Source organism: Schistocerca nitens, chromosome 1, assembly GCF_023898315.1.
Source record: "Schistocerca nitens isolate TAMUIC-IGC-003100 chromosome 1, iqSchNite1.1, whole genome shotgun sequence".
In the NCBI taxonomy this organism is placed as follows: domain Eukaryota; kingdom Metazoa; phylum Arthropoda; class Insecta; order Orthoptera; family Acrididae; genus Schistocerca; species Schistocerca nitens.
This window is the reverse complement of record NC_064614.1, coordinates 732,145,545-732,164,690: the sequence shown is the minus strand read 5'-3', so window position 1 is coordinate 732,164,690 and position 19,146 is coordinate 732,145,545. Positions and strand designations below refer to the sequence as shown.

The window sequence follows — 19,146 nt, the reverse complement described above, 5'->3', positions numbered from 1 at the left end:
GAGGTGCATGCTTGGATACAATAATTGTTCCATGGGCAACCACTAACATATATCCATGAAGGCACTGACTATCTTATTTCACAGTGGGATAAATATATTGACAATTAATTTTGAAATAATAAGCAGTGTACTTACCTTTTACCATGTGTTTTGTTGTCATTTGACAGTCCCTTATACACTGCCAACACTTCAGACACAACCTACAAGTGGTTCCTAGTAATTTTTATTGATCTGCACAATAGCAAAAACATGAATACAGTTCAAAGTCAAAAGGGGAAGAGTGACAGAAAAACACCACATTCAAATTTCCATGGAAATGGGTATAATTTATTGGCTTCTCTGAAAACTTTTTCATGTACAAAAATACCAATTGCCCAACTAGTCACTTGGCTTCACAATGTAGTTTGAGGAGTCTGGCTACTGAGCATGTGCTCAGTTGCTAAAAGGCAACATTCTCCTAACAAAACTGTAAAAATGGTGAGCACTTCACACGAATGCAGGGGAACATCCCTTGCCAGTTCTTTCTACTTTCCTCACAGGATGATCATAGATTCCAAATTTCTGAACACTGAAATCAATAATACTCTTGAATCAGCATCTTTGCTCCAGAAAAACACTGACTCAAACACCTCAGATAGCTCGACCGCTCAATTTTAAGTTTCTGTTCCTTCAGCCAACCCAAATCTGGGGCAGAATGTAGGCATTTTCTTTGGTCATTTCCTTCTCCAGCTAATAGAGCTGCAAAGTGCCGTTTCCTGTCAGGAACTTTCAGAATGCTTGCTACAAGTGATGGAAAACACCAGAAATAATGAGGAACATAATAGTCCTCAAAATCAGCCTAGTCATCTCAGACTGTCAGCCATTTAGAAGAATTAGGGGAACACTGGCCCATCATTTCAGGCTGTACATAAACCCACTTTCCCCTGAAGCTAGAAACTGGCTGAAGTGACTATGGTAACATACAGGTCTAGCATACATGGACAAATGGGCAACCATGAAATGATATGTTACAACTAATCAAGACAATCAGTTTTGCTTGTAGAAGTAGTTTTAATTGTGCAGGCCTAAAGCAGCAGTCCTGGCCCATTTTGAATTTTTTCACTCAATGGAATTATCTTCTGGAACAGTGCAGCTAAAGTAAATAAATTATTTATTCAGGAGAAGTGTGCAATAAGGATATCGTGTAAAGTGGATAACTGCATATCTTTCAGAGGGCTTTTTAAGGATGTTGAAATACTTATGATCAGATGGCTCTGAGCACTGTGGGACTTAACTTATGATCACTCATCAGTTTATTTACATCTTAATAGTTTTTGTTGCTGATAACAGAAATTTGTTTCAAAGTTATATGCTTTGATAAAGAAGTATTCAAGAAAGTAAATTTCCATCTAACACAAAGAAAGAAATTGAAACTTCTTACTAATTCCAAAGGAAATGAGAACCATGCTTCATTAGTCACTCCTACAAATTATCTGGTTAAGAAGGTTCAAGGACTGAAAATTCCTGACAGCTGCGTGGCAAGAAGCAGTGGCCAATGTAAAGCTTGACAATAGTTTGTGGTCTACCAATAAAAGATAAATAACAATTGTTTAATATAACAAGGGAAGTAGAAATTTACTGAGTTAAATTTAGCATGCAAAAGCACAAACAGCATTCAGAAATATACTGGCAGCGTATTGTTAAGACTCTGTACAGATTAAGTTTCTACAAGTTGCTTGACTTTCATAATGTATACCTTGACTTATTCCACACCCCTGAGTATTCTGCTTGTTAGTGTTACAGTATCGACAGCATCCCATCAACTGCACCTGGTGTGCTGCTCACAGTTACATGAGAGATGGTGCTTTTTAAATCTCCCACTAGGGCACAACCACTTATGCCACCCTTCCATCACTCGCTGTCTCCAATGAGAGGCACCACACTTACACACCACCAGTGGACATAAATCCACATGACCTCACTGCTTGAGACTCTGATTGGCCAGCACATCCTTTTAAGCAGCCATAATTCAGAACTCATCCCTAAGCTGTGTGCATCTATAGATTTATGAACATTAGTGTGGAAGACTGCAATGAGGAATATTACATTAAAATAACATGATGCTACTAAGTATTATTGATATTCAGAGGCTTATATATATATATGTGAATCAGCATTCAAGAATATTTTGTTTCTATCAAGATCATTACTCTGCTTGTATATATCTCAGCATCACAGGAGAACCTACAGCATTCAGAGTTATGTATAACTCAATTATTAAGTGTTCCTAGTGTAAATAAATGTATTAATGTGTAACATTTTTGTAGTTGTCTGCTTGTATTTACTGGCGACCCCTCTACTGATACAGCAAGTATTATCTGTAGAACATGATGAATGGATGAGTGCAGTGAACCAGTGCAAGTCACATCAGTCCTGCTACTTGTGAGCAGTCATGGACAATTGTCATCAAAGGCAAGGTATAGCACACTACCACACCAAGAGCTTCCCAAAACTGCCCATGTTGCCTCACAAAAATATGTCTGATATCTCTGTTAGTGTATTATATCCCACGATGCCTGAGCCCAGACAGGGATGATGTCATCTGTGGTATGTTCTGTGTCACTGGTCCAAGCAACATCCTGAGTATTACCAACCTGTACGGCCTGTAAAGGGTAGAAGTAATTGGTATTCTCAGTGGTTGGTGACAGGGAAATGGAACCATTCACACCCCTATTAGACAGTGATTATTATAAGAATGTCCGCCCCCAGTAGCTGCGTGGTCAGCACGACAGAATGTCAATCCTAAGGACCTGGGTTCGATTCCCGACTGGGTCGGAGATTTTCTCCGCTCAGGAACTGGGTGTTGTGTTGTCCTAATCATCATCATTTCATCCCCATTGACGCGCAAGTCACCGAAGTGGCATCAAATTGAAAGATTTGCACCTGGTGAATGGTCTACCCAATGGGAGGCCCTAGTCACCTTTATAGATTGTATTGGTGAAGAGAGGCAATTAAGCTGACGTGTACCTGTTCTATAGGCTCCCACTTTTAGATGACTTTAGTCTGCAGTTTATATGGCATGCTACACGCACAAAAACATGGGCATCTCAGCAGACCTCAATTAGTTCACTCTTTATGGACCCTTTAGTCATGGAGCATAATATAGTCTTACTGCATCAACCATGCTGTTTACCTAGATTTCTGTTCGTTTAGATGATATTGTTTTTCTCAGGCTTATGATGAATGTGGATTTTGTTTCTGGCAGTGTGTAGGCTCATGAAGTGTTTGGAAATTTTGCTTGCTCTAGATAACATAGCCCTAAATGGACTTTGGACTGATCATAACACAGTCACTCTGTTCCATCACTCACATAGCTGACTCATTAGATAAGTATACTGTGACGTACTAAAAGGCTTCTATGTATTGACAAATAATGCAGAAGTTTATAGATCTTTGAAGAGGTTTCTTTTTTGCATTAATGTAACCACTCACTTTCCAGAATAACTACATTTTTAATGTGTAAGACAACAGATGAGAAAAACAGAGGTGGAAGCAGCAGTATCATTTAGATAATTCAAGCTGGTGTCTGCTTTGTAAGGTTTAAGACTTGAATTGTCTGCCATGATACAGTTGTAATCTGCTTGAGTTTGTCTTGACTGTGGCCTTTATAGTTGAGCATGGGCTCTTCGTTAAGGTACTTCCATCATAAAGAAACATTACAGTTCTAGTCTGGAAGTGTTCTTGGGATGTTATTAATGTGGACCAAGAATCAAAGCAGACAAGTTTCAAAGCAACACTATTTTTATGTTCCATCCACTATAAGTTTGCGCTATAGGAACTCAAAGCCATCCATTATTATTTTTTTTACTGTTGTTGTTGTTGTTGTTATTTATTTGTTATTGGCCTTAGGCAGTTACACAACACAGCCAGATTCTTTAACAATTATTGTTTCATAAACATAAATTATAACAGTGGATGAATGTGTAGCATTTTAGTATGAATACTTTATTAACAACGTTTATACCATACATACAAGAATAGAACATATATAAAAATCATCGAAGAAAACTAAAATCAAAGAATAAACAGTATTCAGTGATACATGTTCCTGCTCAAAATAACATAGCATCGTTATCACTATTTCGCATTCCCTCCCACGCTCTAACAGTATTTTCTATTAAAACGGACATGGTAAGCACAGATTGTGTGACAAATGGCAGAGGGTTAGGTGATTCTGGCAAGTCTGTCATAGCTCCATGAGACGTTTTGTGCAGCATCCCGTGTGTCTTATCGAGTTTGCAGGTACCAGTATAAGAGGCACAGAAAGCAGCTTTAAGGCAATTGATGGCAATAGTTGAGGTACCATTAACATCAACTGTGAATGTCTTCTGATCTTGACTAAAAACTGTAAATGGTGACTGCAGAGGCTTGCACACAACATCATACTTTAAAAAAAAACTCTGGTTACAAGTATAAAACCTGGCACACATGTTAGCAAAAATGAAATGGCAACAAGTATGCACTCTCTTGATACAAATGGACATAATTGGTGAATGTGCAAACATAGCTTTTGAACAAAGTCTGATGCCACAGTAAGGTCATTAGGCATATCACTGAAGAATTCACTGTGTATTTGAACTAGTTGACCATAGACCAGTTCTACAGCTGTGGTGTTAATACCTTTCTTGATGGTAGCACAGAGGCCCAGGAGCACAATTATCAGAGTTTCTGTCTGATGTGGCAATTCATGGCATCTCAGAAACAATCTTAATTGGTGGTGCAAATGTCCAACTAAGTTGTTTGCTGCTGGGTGATACGCTGCAGTTCAAATATGCTTCATGCCTAACAAAACAGTGAATGATTTGAACAGGCTCAAGTTGCCTGCCTTTGACAGTGGTGACACACAGAGGCACACCAAAGCAAGCAATCCACCCATGAAAAACCATGTTTGCAATCGTCTGAGTGGTAACATCAATCACAGGAAAAACTCCAGACCAATGGGGAGCTCTTTGCGGTGAGGGGGAGTAGCCATGTATGTGAAAAACTGCATCCCATTTGAGTCAGTTGATGTTTCAAAGTACTGCACTGAAAAGGTGTTTGAATGTTGTGCAGGTGTGGTTAAATTTAATGGAGCTAAACTTCTAACTGTTGTTATTTATAGATCCCCAGACTTCGATTTCACAACATTTTTGCTAAAGCTAGAGGAGGTTCTTGGTTCACTTTATAGGAAATAGAAAAATTTAGTTATATGTGGTGACTTCAACATTAATTGCATAAGTGATTGTGCAAGGAAAAGGATGCTGGTAGACCTTAATTCATATAATCTTATGCAAACCATATTCTTTCCAACGAGAGTGCAAGGGAACAGCAGAACAACCTTAGACAACATTTTTGTTCATTCCTCATTACTAGAAGGGCATTCTGTTAGCAAAAAGGTGAATTGACTTTCAAATCATGATGCACAAATTTTAACTCTAAAAGATTTTTGTACTGCAACACATGTTAAATATAGTTATCAACTGTTTAGGAAAGCTGATCCAGTTGCTGTAGAGACCTTTGTAAGCCTTATCAAGGAACAAGAGTGGCAAGATGTTTATAGTGCTGATACAGTAGATGATAAATATAATGCTTTTCTCAAGACTTTTCTCATGCTCTTTGAAAGTTGCTTTCCATTAGAATGTTCAAAACAGGGTACTAGCACAAACAGGCAGCCTGGGTGGCTGACTAGAGGGATAAGAATATCTTGTAGAACAAAGTGGCAATTATATCAAAACGTTAGAAACAGGCAAAATCCAAACGCAGCATCCCATTACAAACAGTATTGTAAGGTGCTTAAAAATGTTATTAGGAAGGCAAAAAGTATGTGGTATGCAGATAGAATAGCTAAGTCTCAGGATAAAATTAAAATCATATGGTCAGTCATAAAGGAAGTGACTGGTCTGCAGAGACAGGTCGAAGATATAGAATCAGTGCGTAGTGGGAATGTCCGTGTTACTGATAAGTCGCATATATGTACAGTATTTAATAATCACTTTCTGAATATAGCAGGTGAACTAAATAGAAACCTAGTCCCAACAGGGAATCATATAGCGCTCTTAGAAAAAAATGTTCCGAGACTGTTACCTGAAATGCTCCTCCATGATACTGACAAGAGGTAGATTGAGTTAATAATCAAATCACTAAAGACCAAGAACTCTCATGGATATGACGGGGTATCTAGCAAAATACTCAAGTATTGTTCTATGTATGTTAGCCCAGTACTTAGCCATATCTATAACTTTTCCTTTAGGAGTGGTCGGTTTCCTGACCGATTAAAGTACTCACCCTTTATAAAAAAGGAGACAGGGATAATGTTGACAATTTTAGACCTATTTCTATGCCATCGGTGTTTGCTAAAGTTATCGAGAAGGTTGTATATACAAGGCTACTGGAGCATTTAAAATCACATAATTTGCTGTCAAATGTACAGTTTGGTTTTAGGAATGGTCTAACAACTGAAAATACTATATTCTCTTTTCTCTGTGAGGTTTTTGACGGATTAAATAAAAGGTTGTGAACGCTAGGTGTTTTCTTTGATTTAACGAAGGCTTTTGACTGTGTTGACCACAAAATACACTCCTGGAAATTGAAATAAGAACACCGTGAATTCATTGTCCCAGGAAGGGGAAACTTTATTGACACATTCCTGGGGTCAGATACATCACATGATCACACTGACAGAACCACAGGCACATAGACACAGGCAACAGAGCATGCACAATGTCGGCACTAGTACAGTGTATATCCACCTTTCGCAGCAATGCAGGCTGCTATTCTCCCATGGAGACGATCGTAGAGATGCTGGATGTAGTCCTGTGGAATGGCTTGCCATGCCATTTCCACCTGGCGCCTCAGTTGGACCAGCGTTCGTGCTGGACGTGCAGACCGCGTGAGACGACGCTTCATCCAGTCCCAAACATGCTCAATGGGGGACAGATCCGGAGATCTTGCTGGCCAGGGTAGTTGACTTACACCTTCTAGAGCACGTTGGGTGGCACGGGATACATGCGGACGTGCATTGTCCTGTTGGAACAGCAAGTTCCCTTGCCGGTCTAGAAATGGTAGAACGATGGGTTCGATGACAGTTTGGATGTACCGTGCACTATTCAGTGTCCCCTCGACGATCACCAGTGGTGTACGGCCAGTGTAGGAGATCGCTCCCCACACCATGATGCCGGGTGTTGGCCCTGTGTGCCTCGGTCGTATGCAGTCCTGATTGTGGCGCTCACCTGCACGGCGCCAAACACGCATACAACCATCATTGGCACCAAGGCAGAAGCGACTCTCATCGCTGAAGACGACACGTCTCCATTCGTCCCTCCATTCACGCCTGTCACGCCGACACCACTGGAGGCGGGCTGCACAATGTTGGGGCATGAGCGGAAGACGGCCTAACGGTGTGTGGGACCGTAGCCCAGCTTCATGGAGATGGTTGCGAATGGTCCTCGCCGATACCCCAGGAGCAACAGTGTCCCTAATTTGCTGGGAAGTGGCGGTGCGGTCCCCTACGGCACTGCGTAGGATCCTACGGTCTTGGCGTGCATCCGTGCGTCGCTGCGGTCCGGTCCCAGGTCGACGGGCACGTGCACCTTCCGCCGACCACTGGCGACAACATCGATGTACTGTGGAGACCTCACGCCCCACGTGTTGAGCAATTCGGCGGTACGTCCACCCGGCCTCCCGCATGCCCACTATACGCCCTCGCTCAAAGTCCGTCAACTGCACATACGGTTCACGTCCACGCTGTCGCGGCATGCTACCAGTGTTAAAGACTGCGATGGAGCTCCGTATGCCACGGCAAACTGGCTGACACTGACGGCGGCGGTGCACAAATGCTGCGCAGCTAGCGCCATTCGACGGCCAACACCGCGGGTCCTGGTGTGTCCGCTGTGCCGTGGTGTGATCATTGCTTGTACAGCCCTCTCGCAGTGTCCGGAGCAAGTATGGTGGGTCTGACACACCGGTGTCAATGTGTTCTTTTTTCCATTTCCAGGAGTGTATTACTGCAGAAGTTGGACCATTATGGAGTAAGGGGAGTAGCTTGCGATTGGTTCGCCTCTTACTTTAAGAACAGAAAGCAGAAGGTAATTCTCCGCAATATTGAGAATGGTAGTGATGCTCAGTCCCAATGGGGCACTGTTAAGTGGGGCGTTCCCCAAGGATCAGTGCTGGGGCCACTGCTGTTTCTTATTTATAGAAATGATATGCCTTCTAGTATTACAGGTGATTCAAAAATATTTCTGTTTGCTGATGACACCAGCTTGGTAGTGAAGGATCTTGCGTGTAATATTGAAACAGTATCAAATAATGTAGTTCATGAAATAAGTTCGTGGCTTGTGGAAAATAATTTGATGCTAAATCACAGTAAGACTCAGTTTTTACAGTTTCTAACTCACAATTCTACAAGAACCGATATTTTGATCAGACAGAATGGGCATATTACAAGCGAGACGGAACAGTTCAAGTTCCTAGGCGTTCGGATAGATAGTAAGCTGTTGTGGAAAGCCCATGTCCAGGATCTTGTTCACAAAATAATTGCTGCTTTATTTACCATTAAAACAGTATCTGAAATAAGTGACAGTTCAACATGAAAATTAGTCTACTTCGCGTATTTTCATTCGCTTATGTCGTATGGTATTATTTTTTGGGGTAATTCTTCTGATTCAAAAAGGGTATTTTTGGCTCAAAAATGGTCTGTTCGAGCTATATGTGGTGTAAGTTCGAGAAACTCTTGTCGACCCCTATTCAATAGTCTGGGAATTTTGACATTGCCCTCACAGTATAAATTTTCTTTAATGTCGTTTGTTGTTAGCAATATTAGCCTATTCCCAAGAGTTAGCAGCTTTCACTCAGTTAATACTAGGCAGAAATCAAATCTGCATGTGGAATGCACTTCCTTGACTCTTGTGCAGAAAGGAGTGCAGTATTCTGCTGCATACATTTTCAATAAGCTACCACAAGAACTCAAAAATCTTAGGAGTAGCCCAAACTCTTTTAAGTATAAACTGAAGAGTTTCCTCATGGCTCACTCCTTCTATTCTGTCGAGGAGCTCCTGGAAGAGCTGAAAAATTAAGCAAATTCCAGTGTTAAATTATTGATTTTCTTTATTTAAACTTACGACTTGTCGCCTGAATATGTTTTTTATGTTTCATTTTATTTGTTTCTACTATCATGTTATAATTTCATGTATTGACTCATTCCATGACCATGGAGACTTCTCCTTAATTTAAATAAACAAATAAATAAATAAATAAATAAATAAAGTGGTCGACGGCAGTTAAATAGTAGATGTGTCTTCATATGGTGGTAAAAGGGCAGCTATGTCTATATGAACATGTTCAAATTGAAGGTGAGATAGAATAAAAATGTCAGAGGTGCTGCACTGACTTAGCAGATATCTTATTAAGTTGATAGGCCATACAAAAGCTTGTTTAGTTATTTATTTATTAACCCATCCTAGACAATGCAAACTGTATGGATGCTGTCAGCATATAAATACATAAAATACAGACACAGAGATACATAAAAGTACACAATTATGCACATAAATAAAGTTACTAAATAGAAATCAGCATGGCTTCCAGCCAGGTAAAATTACAGAACAGCACTAATGTGCTACATTGAACAAATAATCAAAAATCTAGAAAAAGACTGTTGTGTAGTAGGAATAAATTGGTTTTAATCATACCTACATAACAGAACACAGATTGTACGACTGATGTCAGATCATTCCAACCACAAAAGAAATTTAGTATCAGGTGCAAAAAAGTGGAAATAGGAGTGGTGCAAGACAGTATTCTATGTCCCTTATTGTTCCTTGTCTACATAAATGACTTTCACACCTCAGATTTAGCAGCAAAGGCCACACTATTTGCAGATGACATTAGTGTGATAACAGGTGCACCAAAGCAAATGCTGCAAACAACTACTGATCAAGTAATAAAGAATGTCCACACTTGGTTCAATGCAAACCTGTTGACATTAAATGCAAATAAAACAAATTATATGCAGTTTGCAAAAATATGTCAAAATGTAAATCTTGATCTGTTGTTGAGTGACAAGGCCATAGACAGAGTGGCATCAACAAAATTGCTGGGGATTCATGTAGATGAAAATCTTAATTTTAACGACCATGTAATGAAACTTGTGCAGAAACTTAACCAAGCCTGTTTTGCTCTTAGAATTATTGCAAATGTGTGTACTGCAGAGAGTGCCAGGATGACATATTTTGGCTATTTCTCAGTCTCTTGCAACATACAGAATAATATTTTGGGGTTCCACCACTTGCTGTCTAAAACAAATCTTTCTGTTATAGAAGAGGGCTATCCGAATAATAACACACAGTCATCCACAAACACAATGCAAACCCTTATTCATCAAGCTTAAAGTTCTGACAATATCTTCCTTACATATATACACAAATGTGTGTTATATGTTAGGACCCACCTCGTAGATTTTCAGACAAATGCTGGCTTGCATAATTACAATACCTGAAATATTGCAGTACTCCATACTCAGCGAACAAAAAGAACACACACACAAAGGTATGTGAGCCATATTAGTACAAAACTATACAACATACTGCCAGCCAACATTAGAAAGTTAGAAGATGACAACATATTTAAAGTAGAATTTAAAGAATTTCTACTTGAACAATGTTTTTACTTGGTAAATGACTATTTAGACCAATAAATAATTCTGATAATGTTTATTTAAGGCAAAACTGAAAACTCTATCTTTCATCCCCTAAAGTTTCTGTTAATTTTGTATACCTTACGGACAGCTGTTGAGTGTGGTAAAATCTTTAGTGAATATAGGGGCTTCCTGGGAACGAAGTTTTTCTCATCGGCACTTATACGTAAAACATTCTCGGTATTCTTGCCGTGTCAGTTCTGGATAAAATCTCCAGCTTTCGATGATTACCTCCATCGTCATCGTCAGCTCCTGATAAGACCAAGTATTATTCCTTGTACATTTTCTTGTACAATTTTGTATGTATTATTCTTTGCACTATTTAATGTGAAATTTTGTCTGTTCCTTTTCCCTAAATTGTTTCCCATAAATTTACATGTACTTTTGGACAACATCCATACAATATTTATTGTCTATGGATGGATAAATAAATAAATAAAAAATAAAATACATACATTACCTGCTTTACTGAGTTACCCATTTGGACATTGTATTTCACTGTTCTATTGAACATATTGTAGAATGCCTCTTAATTGCTGTGATTAATTACTAGCATAATTGTAAACATCATTTTAGGTAGCCCTTTACAGTATAAAAAACTTTTCTAAGCATATTACTCAATTGCAGAATATCTTGGAAGTAATTTGAAAGGAATGCATACCGTAAACAATGAAATAATGCAACTATCATTAACTAAATGTGTAAAACTGTATAATTAATTCTTGAATGTAAACTGTATAATTATTATTGCTGATATTGTCTGATTAGTAAGAAACTTCCTGGCAGATTAAAACTGTGTGCCCGACCGAGACTCGAACTCGGGACCTTTGCCTTTCGCGGGCAAGTGCTCTACCAACTGAGCTACCGAAGCACGACTCACGCCCGGTACTCACAGCTTTACTTCTGCCAGTACCTCGTCTCCTACCTTCCAAACTTTACAGAAGCTCTCCTGCGAACCATGCAGAACTAGCACTCCTGAAAGAAAGGATATTGTGGAGACATGGCTTAGCCACAGCCTGGGGGATGTTTCCAGAATGAGACTTTCACTCTGCAGCGGAGTGTGTGCTGATATGAAACTTCCTGGCAGATTAAAACTGTGTGCCCGACCGAGACTCGAACTCGGGACCTTTGCCTTTCGCGGGCAAGTGCTCTACCAACTGAGCTATCGAAGCACGACTCACGCCCGGTACTCACAGCTTTACTTCTGCCAGTACCTTGTCTCCTACCTTCCAAACTTTACAGAAGCTCTCCTGCGAACCATGCAGAACTAGCACTCCTGAAAGAAAGGATATTGTGGAGACATGGCTTAGCCACAGCCTGGGGGATGTTTCCAGAATGAGACTTTCACTCTGCAGCGGAGTGTGCGCTGATATGAAACTTCCTGGCAGATTAAAACTGTGCGCCCGACCAAGACTCGAACTCGGGACCTTTGCCTTTCGCGGGCAAGTGCTCTACCAACTGAGCTACCGAAGCACGACTCACGCCCGGTACTCACAGCTTTACTTCTGCCAGTACCTCGTCTCCTACCTTCCAAACTTTACAGAAGCTCTCCTGCGAACCATGCAGAACTAGCACTCCTGAAAGAAAGGATATTGTGGAGACATGGCTTAGCCACAGCCTGGGGGATGTTTCCAGAATGAGACTTTCACTCTGCAGCGGAGTGTGCGCAGATATGAAACTTCCTGGCAGATTAAAACTGTGTGCCTGACCGAGACTTGAACTCGGGACCTTTGCCTTTCGCGGGCAAGTGAGTACCGGGCATGAGTCGTGCTTCGGTAGCTCAGTTGGTAGAGCACTTGCCCGCGAAAGGCAAAGGTCCCGAGTTCGAGTCTCGGTCGGGCGCACAGTTTTAATCTGCCAGGAAGTTTCATATCAGCGCACACTCCACTGCAGAGTGAAAGTCTCATTCTGGAAACATCCCCCAGGCTGTGGCTAAGCCATGTCTCCACAATATCCTTTCTTTCAGGAGTGCTAGTTCTGCATGGTTCGCAGGAGAGCTTCTGTAAAGTTTGGAAGGTAGGAGACGAGGTACTGGCAGAAGTAAAGCTGTGAGTACCGGGCGTGAGTCGTGCTTCGGTAGCTCAGTTGGTAGAGCACTTGCCCGCGAAAGGCAAAGGTCCTGAGTTCGAGTCTCGGTCGGGCACACAGTTTTAATCTGCCAGGAAGTTTCATATCAGCGCACACTCCGCTGCAGAGTGAAAGTCTCATTCTGGAAACATCCCCCAGGCTGTGGCTAAGCCATGTCTCCACAATATCCTTTCTTTCAGGAGTGCTAGTTCTGCATGGTTCGCAGGAGAGCTTCTGTAAAGTTTGGAAGGTAGGAGACGAGGTACTGGCAGAAGTAAAGCTGTGAGTACCGGGCGTGAGTCGTGCTTCGGTAGCTCAGTTGGTAGAGCACTTGCCCGCGAAAGGCAAAGGTCCCGAGTTCGAGTCTCGGTCGGTCACACAGTTTTAATCTGCCAGGAAGTTTCATATCAGCGCACACTCCGCTGCAGAGTGAAAGTCTCATTCTGGAAACATCCCCCAGGCTGTGGCTAAGCCATGTCTCCACAATATCCTTTCTTTCAGGAGTGCTAGTTCTGCATGGTTCGCAGGAGAGCTTCTGTAAAGTTTGGAAGGTAGGAGACGAGGTACTGGCAGAAGTAAAGCTGTGAGTACCAGGCGTGAGTCGTGCTTCGGTAGCTCAGTTGGTAGAGCACTTGCCCGCGAAAGGCAAAGGTCCTGAGTTCGAGTCTCGGTCGGGCACACAGTTTTAATCTGCCAGGAAGTTTCATATCAGCGCACACTCCGCTGCAGAGTGAAAGTCTCATTCTGATTAGTAAGAAGTTTATGTGTTTATATGTATTTATGTATATGTAAAATGATGATGTGAGTAAAATGTACAAATTACGAACTACTAAAAAGATGTGTGTATATGTTTGCATAATGTATAATGTAAAAATTAGTAACAACTTTACTTATATGAAATATGTAAGATGTATTTAACGACGCTGTTTGCTTGGTAAACATGCCGAACAGCTAATAAATAAACATATGAAACATATGATAATTTTTTCAGGGTATTTGTGATGGCATGTATTTCACTGTTGTCTTTGATCTCTTGTGGTAGTTTATTGTATAGTGAAATTCCATTATATAGCACACTGTTTTGGATTTTTGTTTTCTTTGTTCCATTGAGATGTGTGTGGGAGCTGGACCTGGCTCCATGTTCATGTAGAGACATGTTCATTGGGTATTGATCAGTGTCTTCTTTAATGTGGATCACTGTTTGCAATATGTACTCACATGGGGCAGTCAAGATTCCCATAATTTTAAACAACTCAGTGCAGTGGGTTCTCTTGCTACTCTTTGTCATAATGCACACAGTCCTTCTTTGTACCTTAAAGATTGTTCATCTGTTCTGCTCATTTGTCTCTCCCATAACATTATCCAATAACACCTCACAGAAAGAATGTAGGCAAAATATGTTGTTCTGGTGCATGAGCTACTATGCACTGAATTTATTATTCTAAGCACAAAATATGCTGAAGCTATTCATTTCCCAAGGGCAGTAACATGCTTAGTCCATTTTAGTCCTGTGTCAATATACATCCCTAGAAATTTTGTTTGTGATACACATTCTGTGAGTTCATCTTTCACTTTTAACAAGTTATTTTCAGGTTATCTGCATATGTGGAAACTAAAACTGTTGGTCTTTTTTACATTTAAAGTTAATTTGTTGTTGCCTACTCATCTGGATACATGCATGATTGTTTCTTCAGCTTTGTCCTTTAGTGCCTGTAACGTCTAGTAGAAAAACAACATATTATGTAGGAATTAGAAAATTAGATGTATCATATTGTGTCATTGTATAAAATTATGTATTTTTTTTATTATTTATATTTGAGAATATCTGCGTCGGCGAATAATGAAAACGCCACAGACAATAAATGTTGAACAAAGATTAAAAAAGTATCTAGTATATAATATGTGATAAACATTAATTTCTTTGTCTTCTTAATCTGAGAGTCGTGCGAGTAAGATCTCCTGTATTGTAGTAGCGAACGCTAATATAGCTTTCTTTTGTCGAGGCTAAGAGATGTACGCCATTACGTGTGAATTCATAAAGGTCTGTAATCATTGAGATATTTAAATGTTTTAATAGAGTTGTTTAAATGAAAACTTGCATTATTAATTGTTAAAGCTTGCTTGCCTATTATCCCATCCTGTTGAGACATTTTTCAGTTACATATAAATATTATCTGTGGTGCTGAGCTGCGCGACGAACGAAAGAGCCGCTGCCGCGGCGTATTCAAACTACTTCCAATATTATTTCTTTTAGCTTCCAGACTTGCAGTGAAGATCAGCAGATTTTATGATGTGTTGCAGGTTGACGCGGGCTGCTGATAGTATATAATTCACAGTACAAATAAGTTAATGTACCTCCAAAATTTAATAAGAATCTTGCTGTGCTCTGTTCTGGTCTGGCAAACTTTACAGTGAAAACGTATTATTTTAATAAGAGTCTCATGTTCTTGTGCTAGTCGTGGTATTGAATGGTGTTTTACCGAGAAACAAAATCCACTGCAAACTTGTGTTGTTGAACGATCATACGAACTGTAACATCAGTGTTCATGACAAAGTAATTTCAATTTTCAATAGCTATAAAGTAGGGAAGATATATTGAGTTTTAGCATGAGTTACAGTTACGAAAAAACGTTCCTTTAAGTGTAGGCCAGATACAGAACAATAAGATCTCAATATATATATATATATATATAATTTATTTTTTTTAAAGGTAATGACGATAAAGAATTTCAAAGCACAGCATTAATAAAAGTATTTCACGTAACTCTTTTCATACATGCGTTACTACGCGAGCAATAACAAAAACAAAACCAAAATAAATAAGTAAAGAGCAATAATAATAATTTATACAATTCACGAGAGTTACGTGAAACTGGCGCCCAAAAACGCGGGGCCAGAATTTGCAGTGGCCACAAATATAAAACTTTATGTATTTTTCTTTCAGTGTTGATTGTTATGTATGTATATATATATATGTATATTTAGTGATAAATGTATGTATGTATATCATGATTAATGCCATGTATTAATGAATGTGCAACCACTCTTTCATGAAAAACGTACTACTGCAAGCGAATCAGAGAAGACGATCCTGATAGTACTGAGAAACTGTAACGACTACGTAATCCGGGGGCAGCCGAACCCCGAGATCAGATAAAATAAAGGTAAGACTACAGTGTAGTTGTCCTGTCTGTAGAAGCTGAGCTCCAGTGAAGTGATCTCATATCGCTAGTGGTGTGCATATTGTGCGTAGTTTGATGTTAGTGTTTGTGACAGGACAAAGTTGAATGGTAGATAGTAATTTTTAGTGTGCAGTGTAGTGCAGATAAATTAACGTATTTTGTGTGCAAGTGGCAAAACTGTCAGATTTTGTGTTCAAGTAAGCAATTTAGGAATATGGTTAAGTTGCGTAGTCAACGTCCGAGCAATATGGATACTGAGGAACAACAATTAGTTAGTGCAGGAAATGTAGAACCGGGTACCTTAAGCAGTACAAGTACTCTCTTTGAGGATATAACATGCGAAAATGTGGGGGCAGGGGCACAGGAAGTGGTGCCACCGCCCACTAGTGCTCAAGGAGATGCAGATAAAGAAATTGCACCACCACCAGAAAAGCAGGAACCAGAGAGTGGTAATCTGCCTGGTGGGTATTCACTTCAGGCTATATTAGAGCGCGTGCTGGATTACCAGGCAAAATTTGCGCAACAGCAAGCCGAGCGAGATCGCCAGCAGGCTGAGAGGGATCGCCGATTAGAGGAAAAGTTACTTGAACAGCTAGCTGAGCGAGACCAGCAACTTGTGCAATCTTTAGAATTTATGAAAAAGGACATTGCCTGTATGAAACAGAATTATGAGTCGATACCTAAGGCCGTGCAGGAGTTGACTGTACAGGTCAACAACCTGCAAGTAGCAAACACTAACATGGTAGGGCACTTATGCAGTTTAGCAGGTACGGAAATAAAATTATGAGCAGCATATTCTCATCATCAACTCATTAAATGAAAATGGATGTTATATGGTGAATGATCACCAGTTCAATATTTTCGAATCATAGGCGGCCGCTGCCGCGGCCGCATTCCAAAAAAAAAAAAACTCCCAACCTAACCTCAAGTGGGCTACGCTACAGATGTGTAAATATACAGTGGGGGGAGTTTATTAAAAGTTTGTTAATTTTGCACTGGCGTTTGATTGTGGCTAATTAGTAAAAATACGTACCTACCGTTCCGTTAAAATGAACGTATACTGTAATCGACAAAATATTGAAAAATAAAAAAAATAAAAAAAATTTTAAAAAAATTTAAAACAATTTTTTTGATGTAAATAATTGACTGGGGCGAAAATAAATATCGTATTCGTAATCAGCGTATCACATTTGACTATAATCGATCAAATTTTGGAAAAAAATGAAAAATTTTTTCCGTACCTGCTAAACTGCATAAGTGCCCATGGTAGACGAGATAGGTGTCTTAGCCAACCGGCTAGAAAAGCTAGAGGTAGATTCCACACAGCTTGTAGAGCAGAAGTGGAACGAACAAGCAACTAAAATCGAAACCGAATTCAACTCATGGCTAGAAGTGAAGGAGAGTGAGATTGACAAAAATATTAATTCTAAAGTAGAAGCAGCCATAGCAAATAGAGATTCCGAATCGTTCAGTGCCGCAGTAAATAGTCAGGTACAGAACGACGTGCAAACCATCAAACAAATACTCAGTGAGGATATTCCGCAGTGGCAAGTGAATATTAACAAACGGATATCCGACCTGGAGAAAGGTTTAGCACAAGGCAGAAAACAAGTGGAACAGGAACCTATGTCGCCAACAGCCCATGGTTTTGGCAACACACAAACTTATACCCGATACAACAATGGGGAATCGGTAGTCGATAATGCGAAGAGCTGTAGCTTCGGTTCGGAGCACACAGCATATGTCCCAGGAGCAAACCCATGTAGTTCAAAAATATTAGTTGAAGAAAGTCTAATCAAAAATAGGCAGTTCCAAACGTTTACTACTGAACGGAAGTCAGTACACCCAGTAGTATTCATAAAGAGCTTTAAAAATATCTTGCCCAGTGTGTGGAATGAAACACAGAAAATTCAATACGTCATGTCATACATTCAAGGTGACGCAGCGTTGTGGGCTACAGAAGTAGCAGACAGCTGCATGACATATGAACAATTTGAAAGGGCATTTCTGTCGAAATATTGGTCGCCTTGTATACAAGAGCGGCTAAGAAAAGAAGTATATAATCCCGAACCGTACTCACCCCGTCTTGGGAATTTGAGACGGTATTTTGAAAAGTATATAAACAAAACGCGCTACTGGGACGAGCCTATATCACCAAGAGACATAATAAGACTACTAAAATCACATTTACCCCTTCATATCAAAGAAAAATTAATACACGTACCAGAAAGCGACATGGAAAACTTCCTGTCTGTGCTAGATTCAATAGACTTGATCCAGGAAGACGCAAAATCAGCGTGCGATCACTCGCGGAATAATGGATCAGGGTGTAAACATGACAGAAACAATAGTGCACAAAACCACAACCATGGAAATGGTGGGGGTGGTAACAAGCGGCAAGAACATTCACAAAATTGTAGTAATGGTAGAAACCAGAACGGGTATGGACAACCAACTTATAACAAAAAGCGTCGATTTGACGACCGGTACGAATCCGGAATGTCAGGGACCAACCGCTGGAAAAATGCGCGAGGTCAGTGGCAGAGCAATTATAGTGATAGTAATCGAAATTGGCAGCAGAATCAGCGAACAAGCCCAGAGCGACAGGGTAATGACCGGTATGACAACAATAGACCACCACCGCAAAACGCGCCTATTGCGCAGCCATGGCGGCCTACAAATCAGAATGTACATATAGTGGAGGTCGCGGGCAATAGCCGTCCAAGTACCTCACAAGTAAGCAATTCAACAAACTAGAATCGGCCTCGATACGCTCTCCATCGATGGCCGAGGGGTGGAGTGAAAGCAACACGAGTGATAATGTACCTGGAATATGTATGCTGCGATACAACGACGGTGTCAGTATGGATAAAGATCTACTGAACGAACCGCACGAATGTAAGAAAGATAATAACGAAAATGTGCAAGCCTTAATAGAAGCGAAAATCAATGATGTTGCAGTGAATATAATCATCGACACAGGTGCCTCAGTAAGTGTAATGAGTATGGAGTTGTTTAAAGCACTGGGGAATGGACGTAGCATTCCGACTTTCCCGGTTAATAATTGTAAGGTGTCTGGAGCCATTAGTGCACAGAGCCAATTAGTTAAGTACCAGGTGCAGGTGGAGATTTGTAAGGAGGGCGAAGCCATAGTGAGCTCGTTCCTCGTTGTCAAAGGATTAAAGG

General features: G+C 40.3%; 2 non-coding genes across 2 annotated transcripts; one reads left to right on the top strand and one right to left on the bottom strand.

Moving 5' to 3' along the window:
* Positions 1 to 11,809: 11,809 nt before the first annotated feature.
* Positions 11,810 to 11,884, bottom strand: Trnas-cga (transfer RNA serine (anticodon CGA)). Its single transcript has one exon. It is a non-coding gene; the product is annotated as a tRNA-Ser (tRNA).
* A 596-nt stretch (positions 11,885 to 12,480) lies between these two features.
* Positions 12,481 to 12,555, top strand: Trnas-cga (transfer RNA serine (anticodon CGA)). The gene has a single exon. It is a non-coding gene; the product is annotated as a tRNA-Ser (tRNA).
* Positions 12,556 to 19,146: the final 6,591 nt, after the last annotated feature.